Genomic DNA, 12,945 nt, shown 5'->3' with positions numbered 1-12,945 from the left:
AACTTAAGCCTTCGACGCTATTGAATGATTCGAAACACAGCCAAGTAAATAATAATCTGGTTGGAGAATTCCAAAATATGCTTTATGATTGATTAACGTGATATGGAGTGATACTCAACCTAAAATACTGACTGGTTTATTATAAATACTATCGGTTTTAAATCTCTTTTCAAGGCTACTAAGCATAAATCCCAGAAGATGACAGAAAGAAATAATCTTCGACACCAAACTGCACAAAAAGGTATTAGTTTAGGTTTTAATTTTTCTGGGAAATAGGAAAAAAGTTTAAAGTTGCCTTCTTGTAAAATGACTAAGAATAATATTTTTAACTATTCACATGAGCAACTTTGTCATGACTTCCTAGATCGGTCATGCAAAAAAAGAAAATGGGGTATTTCTTACTGGATTCCCTACCCATTTGACCGCCAAACAGTCCTGCACCAGCCTTGTGTTATATTCAAATGGCTCCAAAGCCTGAGGAAGCAAATGAGGAAAAGAATAGACTCCCGGACAACTCTATGCTAATCAAGAGATCTCCTGATATCAAGGGAATGTATAGTCTCAGATCTAATCAGAATCAGTTTCAGTTTTGAATCTTTGTTTCCTTCTCAGCAAACTCCAGAGCACTTTTGGCCCTGCTCTGGAGTCTGTGCTGTTAAAAATTTATTAGCTCCTAGCTAACCTGAAGCTTCCATCTGTACGAATTACAGCACAACGTACCTCTGTCACAAGGAGCACGCTCTTGTTCCCCGGGCAAGAAGAAAATGAAAAGACTAAGTATGTGTAGGGTGAGAACAACTGAAATTCTATTGCCTACCAGAATCGAAGACTTCCTCATAGGGATAATCTTCCCTGATATAACACATCAATAACCAATAACAACAAATGCAGAATCCAATTTTTTTTAAGTATGGGACAAAAGAGATCCAATTCAAACCACTCCCTCAAAACAAAATAGGTTGGGAAACAACGTTCCATTTAACAGAACACCAACAGGACTTTTAAAATTACAGCCTCTCTTTCAACGAACACTTGGCCCAAGAAAATTCTACTGGTTGCAACTCTAAAACCAATCCGAGAATTTTCTCTGACAGGGCCCCTCAGGAGTATGTTCAGCCATGGACCCAGGCTTCCTATGTGCTGATTACTTCTTGACTTTTATCATTACACATTGCTTCCAAGACTTCCAGGGTACAAAAATAACCTTGCTTAGTCCTGAAGTTTGACTCAGCATTTTCCAGTCTATTAGCTAAAGGTGAACCTTAATAAAGGAATCTTTTATTTTCATATGGAAAAGACACAGCTCCCATCAAGAATATTCTGCTACAATTTCATTAATTCACATTTAGACAAATGTAACTAAAAAATCAGGGACCATGACATTTTCCTACTTCATACCCTGCAAGACATTGGGCCTATAGATAACTTTTTATGAAGCAAATGCAACTTCTGATGAAAGCCTGTGAATGACAAATACTTATCTGAGAGCCTAAGCTTAATAAATCAAGAAGCTAAAATTGGTTGTTTTGTGTATGTATTTAAAATCTTTCTGGGGCACCTGGGTGGCTCAGTCGGTTAAGCTCCAGCTCTTGATTTCAGCTCAGTCATGATTTTAGGGTGGTGACATCTAGCCCTGCGTGGGGTTCCTCACTCAGCGGGGAGTCTGCTTGAAATTCTCCCTCTCCCTCTGCCCCTGCCCCCCGGCTCTCGCTCTCTCTCTCAAATAAATAAATGTTTAAAAATAAATAAATAAAAAATAAATAAATAAAAACTTTCTGATTTAAAAATCTTGAAAAAGTTTGAAGAGATTCTCTCCAGAGACTCAAGCATTTTGTGGAGGTTCTGCTTGAATTCCCACCTCTTCTATGCCAATTAAGAGTGCCCCTCTCCACCTCCATCTTGTGTAGACTTCCAAATCACCAGATAAACCAGCAGGTAAAAAGTCAGTACAAATACGTTCAGAGCCTAAAAGAAGTTGTCATTTAATGAGGGAGACACAAGAGAGAAAGGGAGACTGGATAGAGGGCTCTGTAGTAAGGGTGCATTGCAGGATCAGGAAAAGCTGTCAGCAAAGGGATTTGTGTTTGGGATGTCCCCAAAATGGCTTACAGAATCTAGATACCCAGCTGACCTTGAAGCAGGCCTTGTGGGGACCTTCGAGGGGACGGTGGTTAGGGAGACTTCAAAGAAACTTGATCTAATGGAAAAGCCAGCATTAACTCCTACCTGTGGAAACACAGGTCTCTATCCTATCCAAGGACACCAAAACTAGATGGGCTTCATTTTCTGATGGTCTTCAGAATGTTACTGAAACTAAAGTCATGGGCTGCATCTTCATACAAGCCAATTCATTTCGATTTTTCCTCAGTCACAGACTGCCCCCTCAACCTTGTACATGCAAAGCCTTGACAGAAAAGAGTTTTTGAAGAGAAGAAGGATGAAATAAAGTAAATCTACCGTCTTCATACGCATTGTTCTTTATCTAGAAAGACATTTTAAATGAGAAAAGTTGAAAGAACTGAAAAATAAATGATGCAGCCTTTTCTGTTCGGCAGTTAATATTTAGAAGATCTAGATCAGGCATTTATCAGCTCGAGGCTTGACATGTGGGCCAGCTGGTTTGGCAATCTGAATTAGCACTCACTTGGAAGAATCTGATTGGCTCATTCTCACATTGGTGTTAGTAACTCATATCAACTTAAAGAGCTTTCCCTTCCAAAAAAGTATTCATTTTTAACCCAGATTTAACAGTGAAGAACATCTAGGACTAAGGAAATCCAGGCAGTGAACTGAGCGTTCACTCATTTGGGAAATCACAGAATCTCTTTGGACCTCAGTTCCCTATCTATAAGGTGGCAGTGTTAGAGTAAACGGAATCTAAATTCCCTCCTATCTAGAATAGGTTTGGCGTCTGATTCTATGCAGTAAGCATTAACATTGGGCGTCTGAGACAGGTGAGTAGGGGCCTCCCAACCCAGGCAAGTATAACGCTAAGAGCACATGCCCAATGGGATAACCCAGGCTGGGAGACAACGAGGGGCAGAAGATGATGAGACTTAAACTCAAACTTCACGGTAATGATAAATCAATAGAGACAACTTATTGGTGAAGTCCAGGCAATAGAATTCTCTAAAGGGGAAACAAACCTCCTATAAGAGACAGTCAGCTAGAGTTCAAGACTGAGCTCAGCCATTCCCTAACAGCATGTCTTGGACACACCATTGAACCATTCTGAGCCTCAGTTTCCTCAATGGGTGTGTTACTATCTGCCCCACGTACAGACAGCACAAAGTCTTTGTATCAATATAAGAAAATAAACACACACACTCAGTAGATTGTAAAGCAGCCGCACCTCAGAGCTTCCATGTGAACAAGCATTTAGGATTTAGAAGGAGGTCTCCCTAGGATAGAATAGAACAAACACAAAAGTTAGAAAACTGTTTTTGAGAAAACAGCTTCCTACTTGCCCAATCCTAAAATACAGACACCGAAATATCAATATGTGACACTTCTCTAGGCTCTTCAAGAGAATAGAGCAGATTTTCAATGGAAATATCTGCATAATAAAAAGACAGCTAAACCTGAGCTTTTGTCATACTTACTCAAAGCCCCAGGGGATGTAAGACATTCAAGTAAGCCAAAGAATCACAGAATCTCTCTTTTACACCAGGAGATCTGGCACAAGCTGAAGAGTCAAACAAAGGGTAGAGCTCAGCAGAGAGATTAGTCCAAGGTGCCTGAATAATCATGAAAAAGAAGTACAGAAACTGGGGACAGGGAAAAGAAAAGATATTTGGCCACAGCCAAGATTGCCTGGGGACTACTGATTGGGGTGAACAGGTAGGGAAAAAGAAGAAAGTTTTTTCTTACTTGAAGGACCAATCGGCCAGGAAGAGAAGTATAATACAGTATGACTGGAGAAAAGTGCTGTTAACCCCTAAATGAGGGAAGAAGAGAACCTAACGGCTTTTTAAAAAATTATACCTCACCAAGTTCATTTGTTTTGATCAACTCTCCATGCATTCTCTGAAGAGTCTAAGGAGAACATTCTCTAATGTTGGGTAATAATTTGGTTTTAAACATGACAATAATGTCAGTGCGTATGCATAACCCTGCTAGCAAGAGGAAACTGAATGGGGAACCAGAGTTATATCAAGACTGGAAAGATGCGTTTTCCAATCATTCTCTGAAACAACAGTTGAAGAGAATTGAGGTCAGGGAAATTCCCAAGAGAGAAACTCGAGAGACAGCAAGCCAGAGAACCAAGAAGTAAATCAGATCAGATGCTATGGTTGACAGAAAGGCTTAGGGAGAAATTTGAGAGAGAGAGAGTATAGGGCATTAAGGTAGAAGTGGTAGAAAATCCTGAGGCCTACAGAAGTGATAATTGGGGTATGTGATCAATCCTGAAAGATGCTGAATCCAGGAGGATGAATACAGAGAAGGGCCCCAGATTTGACCCAAGGGGAGACTTTGAGAGCAATGGTAAGAAACATATGCCCATGGGGCATAGACAGAGGTACTCAGTGCCCGAACTCATCCAGGATTGAGAGAGGAAGCTCTTGCTAATTTGCTCCCAATGCAAAGCACACAGGAGTAAGTATTTAATGCAAAGTAGAAATGACCATACCCCATGTCTAGAACCCTGCTGTTACGAAGAATACCAAAATTTGAAAGCAAGGTCACCTCAGAGGGTATCCCCAAGGCCTAGTTGCTCTGCTCACTTACTCGGCTTTGATAAACGCTCTGGTGTCTCTCCTCATACTAGCTTGTTGGCGTCCCGGCTCAGAATAGCTTGGGGTCTGATGTTCCTCCCAAGGCAACTGATTTGTACAGAACTGTGGAATGTTTCCGAGTGTTCACAAAACAAAACTAAGTGGTACTCTTGTGCCTAGCTCAAACCTTGCTTGACAATTCCCTCTTAAGTCCCCATTACCTACGCAAAAGCGGCTCTAGTTGATTAATCAAGTTGAAAATCCAGCTACAGGAAATCTTGGTAGCTTGTGTTCCAGGGTGAAATCTAGTTCTAGCTGGAAAACTTGGGCCACATTTGACCAAGAGAGGTCAAGTTCAGATCCTTCTCTTTGACAGATGGCTGCAACTAAATCTAACCAAGAAAAGGTAGTGTTAATTCATATGCCATAAGGGAACTTGAAAGGTAATCTTGTTCGTTCTCTTGCAGTGAAACACCTGGAAAACATTAGGTATTCAATAGGCATGTGGTGAATGTTGAATATTCAAAAAGGGGCTCCTATCACATTACATGATTAACATCCGTACTCACTAGTGAGAACAATTATGTACCTTTTCTTTTTTGTCTGGATGGCAAGAGAGTTTGGGGTTTATGGTCCAATAAGGAACCAGAAAATAAGGATTTTAGCAAAATTTGCTTCAAGAGTTCAACATGTAGAAAGAACAAGATTGTTATAACTGAACTGCACTTTAAGTGAATTAATAAAATGTTCTTGTTGCAACCATTAATTTGCTAAAAGAGCAGAATCTTCAAACGTGTTCAAGAAATTAATGAGACTATATACGGTCATCAGACTATAAAAACTGTTGCAAACTTCCCTAACACTGTGCTATGCTCTGAGGTATCCAAACAGAATGATCATAAACAAGTAGCCTAAAAAGTATGGTTTTCATGTTGATAGCATCTTTGGCTCAATTTTTGAAAAGATTAAAGGTTTCTTCCTTAAAAGATGACTTAGTGTAAGTTCAGCCAAGTGAGTTGTGACACAGGCACTGAATTACATTCTATAGGAATGAACAATGTGAAATTGAGATTCCTGGGAAATATTTTGAGTCAGCTTCATTTCTCTCCTTTCTGAGGGGTCTGTATTTTCCTATTTTAAACCAGAGTTCAGTATCAATACATACATTTGCCCATAAGTGGATAAATGTTCTATTTCTCTCTGACATTAGAGATCAGTGCATAATACTCCTAAGAAAGAGTTTTCCTTCACGATAGGAAGAAAAGAACTGCCCTGCTCACATTTGAAATAGAATTTCACAAATTTCTGTCGAGCACTTTGAAAGAGATTATATAAAATGAATAACATGTCTAAAGAAAATTGAATATGGATCAATTAAAAGGGGAAGCAAAAAAAACAAAAACAAAAACAAAAACCCGGGGCGCCTGGGTGGCTCAGTTGGTTAAGCAACTGCCTTCGGCTCAGGTCATGATCCTGGAGTCCCGGGATCGAGTCCCGCATCGGACTCCCTGCTCAGCGGGGGGTCTGCTTCTCCCTCTGATCCTTCCCCTCTCATGCTCTCTGTCTCCCATTCTCTCTCTCAGATAAATAAATAAAAAATCTTTAAAAAAAAACAAAAAAAAAAACAAAAACCCGGGGCACCTGGGTGGCACAGTCAGTTAAGCTTCCGACTCTTGGTTTCGGCTCAGGCCGTGATCTCATGGTCATGAGATCAAGCCCCCATCGGGCTTTGTGCTCAACACAGAGTCTGATGGAGATTCTCTCTCCCTCTCCCTCTGCCCCTCCCTGGCCACACATGCTCTCTCTCTCTCTGTCTCTAATAAATAAATAAAATCTTTAAAAATAAGTAAGTAAAAGGGGAATCAAAAATATATTTTTAGTTTTGTGCAGATTAAGTGACTAGCCTCATACAATGATGTTTTCCTGCTAAAAGAATGTTGTTCTGCTAGAGGTAATTATGTAATAAGAATTAGGGTAATTTAAACCCTATTGAAAAGGGGATTTACGAGATTCTTATGTTGCAGAGAAACTCAAGAATATGCTTGAAATCCTGGCTCTTACGCTGTCATTAAAATAGCTAGGCAGGTACCAAATTAATTTTATGTATCAAAGGACTCAATAATTTTAGATTAAACCATTTTAGATTAATTAATGACCTGATGGCTCATTAATTGGGGAATTTCTATTTGCTATACGCTTCAAGTTTTAGATTTTATATTTGGATCAAAGAACCATAACATTGCATTACTTTCCAAGTCAGAATATTTAACCTTTTCTTCCAATATACAACTTGAGGAAGTAAATATCCTCCCAAGACAACAAATGTTCTGTATCTAGCAAATGACCACATTGGTAAAATAATCTGGAGTCCCTAGCTAGATTCAATTTATGAAAAGATGCCCTTTTATAGATTTCACAATAGCCTGATTTTCATTTCGTAAATGTGTTTCGTTGTTTAGTGTCTTTATTCATTCCCATTCAATGAGGAAGTGAATCCACTGTTGGAGGCCCAGTGCCACAGGTTAAAGTCAGAGAAATGAGTCATGCTGGATTTAGTCCCTAGAAGTGCTCGCCAGCAAATGCAGATGAGCTTATCACTAGCACTTAAAATGATTTCATTCTTTCCCCTCGTATGTTTCCTAGGGCTGTCGTAGCAAAATACTACCAACTGAGTGGCTCCAAACAACTGGAATTTATGCTCTCCCAGTTCTGGAGACCAGAAGTCGGAAATCAAGATGTCGGCAGGGCCATGCTCCCTCTGAAACCACAGGGGAGAACCTTGCCTTGCCTTTCTCTAGACTTCTGGTGCCGGTGGCAGTTCCTTGGCCATCGCTGGCTTGCAGCTATGTCACACCAATCTCTGTCTTTATCATCATGTGCTGTCCGTGTGTCTGTCTCTACAGGACTGCCTTCTTATAAGGACATCAGTCATGCTGGATTAGGGGCCCAATCCATTATGACCTCACTTTAATTCAACTAATGACATCCACATCCACAACTACTTTATTTTCAAATAAGGTCACATTCTGAAGCACTGTGGGTTGGGACTTCAGCATATCTTCTTTGGGGAGAGAGGCACAATTCAGCCAATAACACCCCCAACTACCTTTAATCCTCTTCTGCCAGTAAAACTCTCGTATGCCAAAGGAGTCTCTACATGGTAAGAAACTAGAATAGGAATGAAGACAGAAGGCCCCATTGGTTTATAACGTTTTTACTTTCTTCCACACCAGAAAGCATACTGGTTAGGAATTTTTATTAGAAGTCTTTATGAGAAGACTTATGTGTGGAGAAGTTAAATGCCTTGCTTGGTAGCACCCAACTGTCATACGTCATGGGCAGCCCGGTCTCCTAATCCCTGGACCTGTGCTGTTCCCACTAATACATAGAGCCTAATATAAAGCCCCATCAGTATGGGTCCATTGACACTCAAAATGCAAATTGGATGTTTTCAGATTAGATATTGTTATAAAGGGGCCACAAGGAGGATCCTTGCAGTGATGAAACTGTCGTGTGCCTTTGGGATTGCGGACTACCTAGGGATGGTCCTAAAATGGTCCCCAGGCCCCTTTCTTCCCCTCTGGTTGAGTGGCAGTCCCTACATAATACCACCGGACCACCTAGAAAGCAGGCTACGGTGACAACCATAGGTGCCATCCTGTAGGGCATGGGAAGTTCCCTGAAGAAAAAAGAAAAAGTCCTTTTCACTACCTCCTCAGTCAGCAAATGGAAAGGAATTTTGCTTAAAGAGATTTCAAAGTAGACAATGCATCTGCTCAGACCCACCCTTTGCCTCCCAAGTCTTGGCCTCAAACCACTAGCTGATGTAAGAGAATCTCTAATGTGAATGAAAACAGCATAGGGCCCTGGGGCACAGTGGCCAGGCCACAAGGGACACATGCAAAGATCTGGGTTTGAATCCCCTCTCTGCCCCTGCCTCAAGTGGGGGTTTAGACAGGGTACTTTTCCTCTCTGGGCATCAGGCTCATGGAGATGACAACTCCTGTTTCCCGGGACTGCTTTGAGAAGTGACTGAAATTGTTCATGTACTAGTAAAAGCGCTGGTTATAGAGCCTGGAGCAGGTGTTCAGTAATATTGTTGGTCTTTATTCAGGGCCCCACACATGCAATATTCCAAAAATGCCATGGACTCTCTATTCAAGTCTGTTGTGCTATTTCTAGTTCAAGTCATATTCCGCCCTGGGCTATTTCCGCAGGAGGTTTCTTGTCAGATTAATTCTTTCGTTTCTAACTTTAACTCACTCTCAGTAATGTATTCAGACATTTTTGCAAGGGCTTATCCACATTCTAGTAATTTGGGGGTGAGTTTAAACTGGCTAAATTTCACTTTTCCACTACTTTTTCAATGGCTAGTTGAGAGGCCTGTCTTTTGCTCACATTTGTTCATAGTTTGCCTCTTTGGCAAATATCTCTCACCTGATCATTTTGGAGACAAAGGAGAGTAGCTCAAAACCTAGAAGCCCAGGTATTTGATCCTGGGTTAGCATCTGATCAGGGACTCCTCCAGGGTGACAGGCTGTCACTGGCACTATGAGATGAGATGGCCAAGATCCTAACAACAAGAATTATGTCTTGACTTCACAAAAATGTTTTTCCAATCTCTCCCTATGTATGCCAAGATGATAAAGATAAGTCATCATGCCCTAAAAAAGTAATTACCCTTACGCTGGCAAGCCTAAACATAATTTAGAACTGTTAACTATAGAACTGACTATTGAACTTGCTAGAAAGTCATCCAATATAGATTTAGAGGCCATTATAAATCATCCAGAGAAAATAACCCCCCCCCTTTTTTTAATGTGATGCTAGGTACTAATTAGACCAATCAGCCCCAGGTGGGATCTTATTTGTTTATTTTCATGTTCGAGTTATCACATGATTCCATACCAGTCTTAATCTCAAAAGGAATCCCCATACAAACATTAAATAACATAAATTGTGTCATTTCTTAGATTGCAATGAACCACAAACATTAGCACACTACATCTAAGAAGCTGCTTTTGTTTTATTTTTGGTGGAAGATTAAAAGAGGGTTAAATTTTTGTTCGTTTATTTTAACTCAACATTTATTTTGTATTCAGATTACTAAGGTAGCCCAGATATGATCCACTAGTGGAAAACGGAAAAAAAATAGAAAAGTACAAAGACAACTATAACTATCAGTTATAAATCCACTAATCATATAGAATCATTTTAGCATATTTACCTCAATCTTGCTTCTCTACAACATTTTTACTTAGGTGAAACAGTTGTGCTTCTGTTTTTGTTTTTTACTTAGCATTCATAAATGACAATATTTCCATAAACATCCTTGGATTGATGGTATTCCTTTATATAGATCTACGGTCATGTGCTTAACCATCCTGATAACTAGGCTCATGACATTTATTTTTAATACAGAATTCTTTAAAAGAATCATGCTTACTTATGTAATTTAGAAAATACTGAAAAGCATAAGGAAGAGAATATAAATTGGTGGCTAAATTTTTAAAGGTGGCCGTGAGAAAATACATTGACAACTGGCATTTAGTGAAGACCCAAGAAGTAGCAGACCGTGGGCAGTCGGATTTGTGACCTTCACGAACAACCCCGAAATCTCAGAGTGTTATAATCACCACTTTACAGGTCCAGAGCTCATAGATTTTGAACAGATGGGTCTGACCCCATGTTTATGTTTTCTCCTGGCTATGTCAATATTGCTCTCCCAGAATCACCTCCACTCCACCGCCATGTCTACCCCCACCATCACCGCCACCATCACCACCACCACCAGCTCCAACTCTATACCACCACCCCCATCACCACCAGATCGCCACCCTTAGGGCTTCTTATCTCCATCACCACTTCTTTCCATCTCATTTCTATATACCCTTTCTTCTCTTCTCACTTTTATATTCTCCTCCTCTCTTGCTTCACTTTAACCTCCAACGAGCATTTCCTTAAGTGTCAGAGTAACAGAGAGAGAGCAAAAGCCACCCTACCACACTCGCCTTAGGAACAATCCCCATTATCCGTTCGACAAAAGCTGATGGAGAACATACTATGTGGCAGACACTGTTTTGAGCACTCAGTGTATAGGAAGTCCCCCATTTGCGGATTTTTTTCGACACTGAGAGCTCATTGTTTAGAATTTTCTTCATTTTCACATACTGTTTGCCGTATGAAACACACTTGCAAACTGCCAACCCGTGTTGGTGTTACCAGTCCCCACAGCCTAGCCTCCATGCTGGCTGGAAAGCAGAAGTGAGCTGTTCAAGAAGGATCCCTGCGTCAAAAGGAAAGTCTCAGGCAATCATCATGAAGTAATTTCTTATCTCTTATTGCCACAGAAAACTACCACAGGAAACAACTTCCTTTTTCCAGACTCAGCTGATGTGCATTTGCTTAATGCAGCTTGCTGCAATAATTTACACACACACCCTCCCCAGAAAAGACTCTTGATATAGGAAGGAAAGGAAAGGAAGACAATTCAAACATCGATGAAAGGATGAGTACCTCAACAGATACATACATTGAAGTCCCTTTCCTCCTCACTTGCACGAAAGAAACGTGTATTCTTTCTGTTCCTATTTTCTATGTAAAATAATGAGTGGTAGAGGAATCAGACTCTGCATATGACTGTGCGCTGCCTAGGACCATAGTAGAAACACATGGGCCCCTGCGGAAAAAGAAAATCCACCACTACAGTCAGAGATGCCTTGGTGAGTGGTAACTCTGACTCCTACAATTACATTTCTTTCCCATAAACACAAAGTAAACCAAATGCTCCAGATGCGCATGGTAAAAACCTCGGAACCAACATTACCTAAGTTGTCATTTATATACAGGTATGATTTCAAGCCTGTGACTTTTTCCTAAGACTAAAATCCCATCCAGCTGCCTGCCTACAAAGGGGGATCCTCCACAAAGAACCCAGCTTCTCCAAAGAGGGTGGCCACAGAGTGTTTCCCCAGGCGAATTCCTCAGGACCCAAACAAGTGCTAAATTATGCTTTTCTAAATCAAACCCATGGTCCACAGTCCAAGCACCTGTCAATACAACGTCCATTCAAGAAAGGGAAAAGCAGAATGAGTATACAACCATTCTCCCAGGGAATTAAAGAGTAATTTTAACACTGGACTTCCCAACAGCAGGTTCATGAAGAGTTGAGCCAACATTGTATCATCTCCCAAGAGTCACATTTTAAAACTCATCACCATTCTGAAAGAGAGAGTGCTAGGGTATCAATTGCTTTGCCACCTTGATAAGCCAAGCAATGACGCCTGATACATCAGCCAAGGAGTGATTTTACTTACATGCAAGAAAAAGAGAGTAAATCCAAGAGCTGGCTGGTTATCCCTGAGTTCAGAAAACTCATAATCCACTGAAGCAAAAGCTGGGATTCCACCCTACACAGCCAACAGCTCTGGAGGCTCAGTCTACACAGGACTACAATTAGAAACTGAGCAGAGACTAAGGCTCTTTCGAAAGAAGAGGAAGTGTCATCTCTACTTCCTCAATTTTCTTGTTCTTCCCTCTTATTGTTATTGATCCCTTCCTCAATCCCCAAATCCAAGGCACCGTGCACAAAGAGTACGCATGTCCTGTCTGTCCGACTTCACTTATCCCTAAACACCACCCAGTGTCTTCGTTTCCAGGACACACGCACAAAACATTACCTGGTTTTGCTTTCCTGTTTTGGAGGCAAAGAAGTGTACTTACAGGCACGGAGCGTGGGAACATTGGCAGAGCTGATCTCAGTGTGTTCAGCGGAGATGCTGCTTGTTCATCACCTACCTCGTTTAGGCTCAGTCCTATTTCAAAGTTCTCTTCTTTCTCTTCTCCAAATAGTTCATAATGCTCTTCTCAGCAGAGGCTAAAAGCATTTTCGGGTAAAAATAAGTCTTAGCCTGCCACTGTTTTGCAGCACAAATCATAAATTCTCAAACAGCAACACTTGTCTTTCCCCCACCAGGCAAGGAAATGATGGGCTGGGAGTCAGAGATAATTGAACTCCTCACCAATAAATTCCTGCCCTCCCACCTCTCCTTTCCAACGGCAGCATCTTGTTTCTTGGGAAGAGTACAATCTCATTATATTTATACTCTGCTTTCAAAGAAAAGGAAACAAACCATTAGAATTGAGCTCGTGACCAAGGCAATCTTCCAGAATGTGGGAGCTACATCGTTAGCATGGGTATCGGTTATATGATTGCGCTGACACTTAGAGG

General features: G+C 40.9%; 1 protein-coding gene across 4 annotated transcripts in view; it reads right to left on the bottom strand.

Moving 5' to 3' along the window:
* The window catches only part of IPCEF1 (interaction protein for cytohesin exchange factors 1), a 172,636-nt gene extending 160,471 nt beyond the window's left edge, over positions 1–12,165 (bottom strand). For all 4 annotated transcript variants that reach the window (XM_078054554.1, XM_036100227.2, XM_036100229.2 and 1 more), the window contains exon 1: positions 12,032–12,165. The gene's annotated coding sequence lies outside the window, so the exon portion shown is untranslated. The remainder of the gene's footprint in view (positions 1–12,031) is intronic.
* Positions 12,166–12,945: the final 780 nt, after the last annotated feature.

This window comes from Halichoerus grypus, chromosome 9 (assembly GCF_964656455.1).
Source record: "Halichoerus grypus chromosome 9, mHalGry1.hap1.1, whole genome shotgun sequence".
Classification (NCBI taxonomy): Eukaryota; Metazoa; Chordata; class Mammalia; order Carnivora; family Phocidae; genus Halichoerus; species Halichoerus grypus.
The sequence above is the reverse complement of the archived record's forward strand: the minus strand, read 5'-3'. Positions and strand labels throughout refer to the sequence as shown.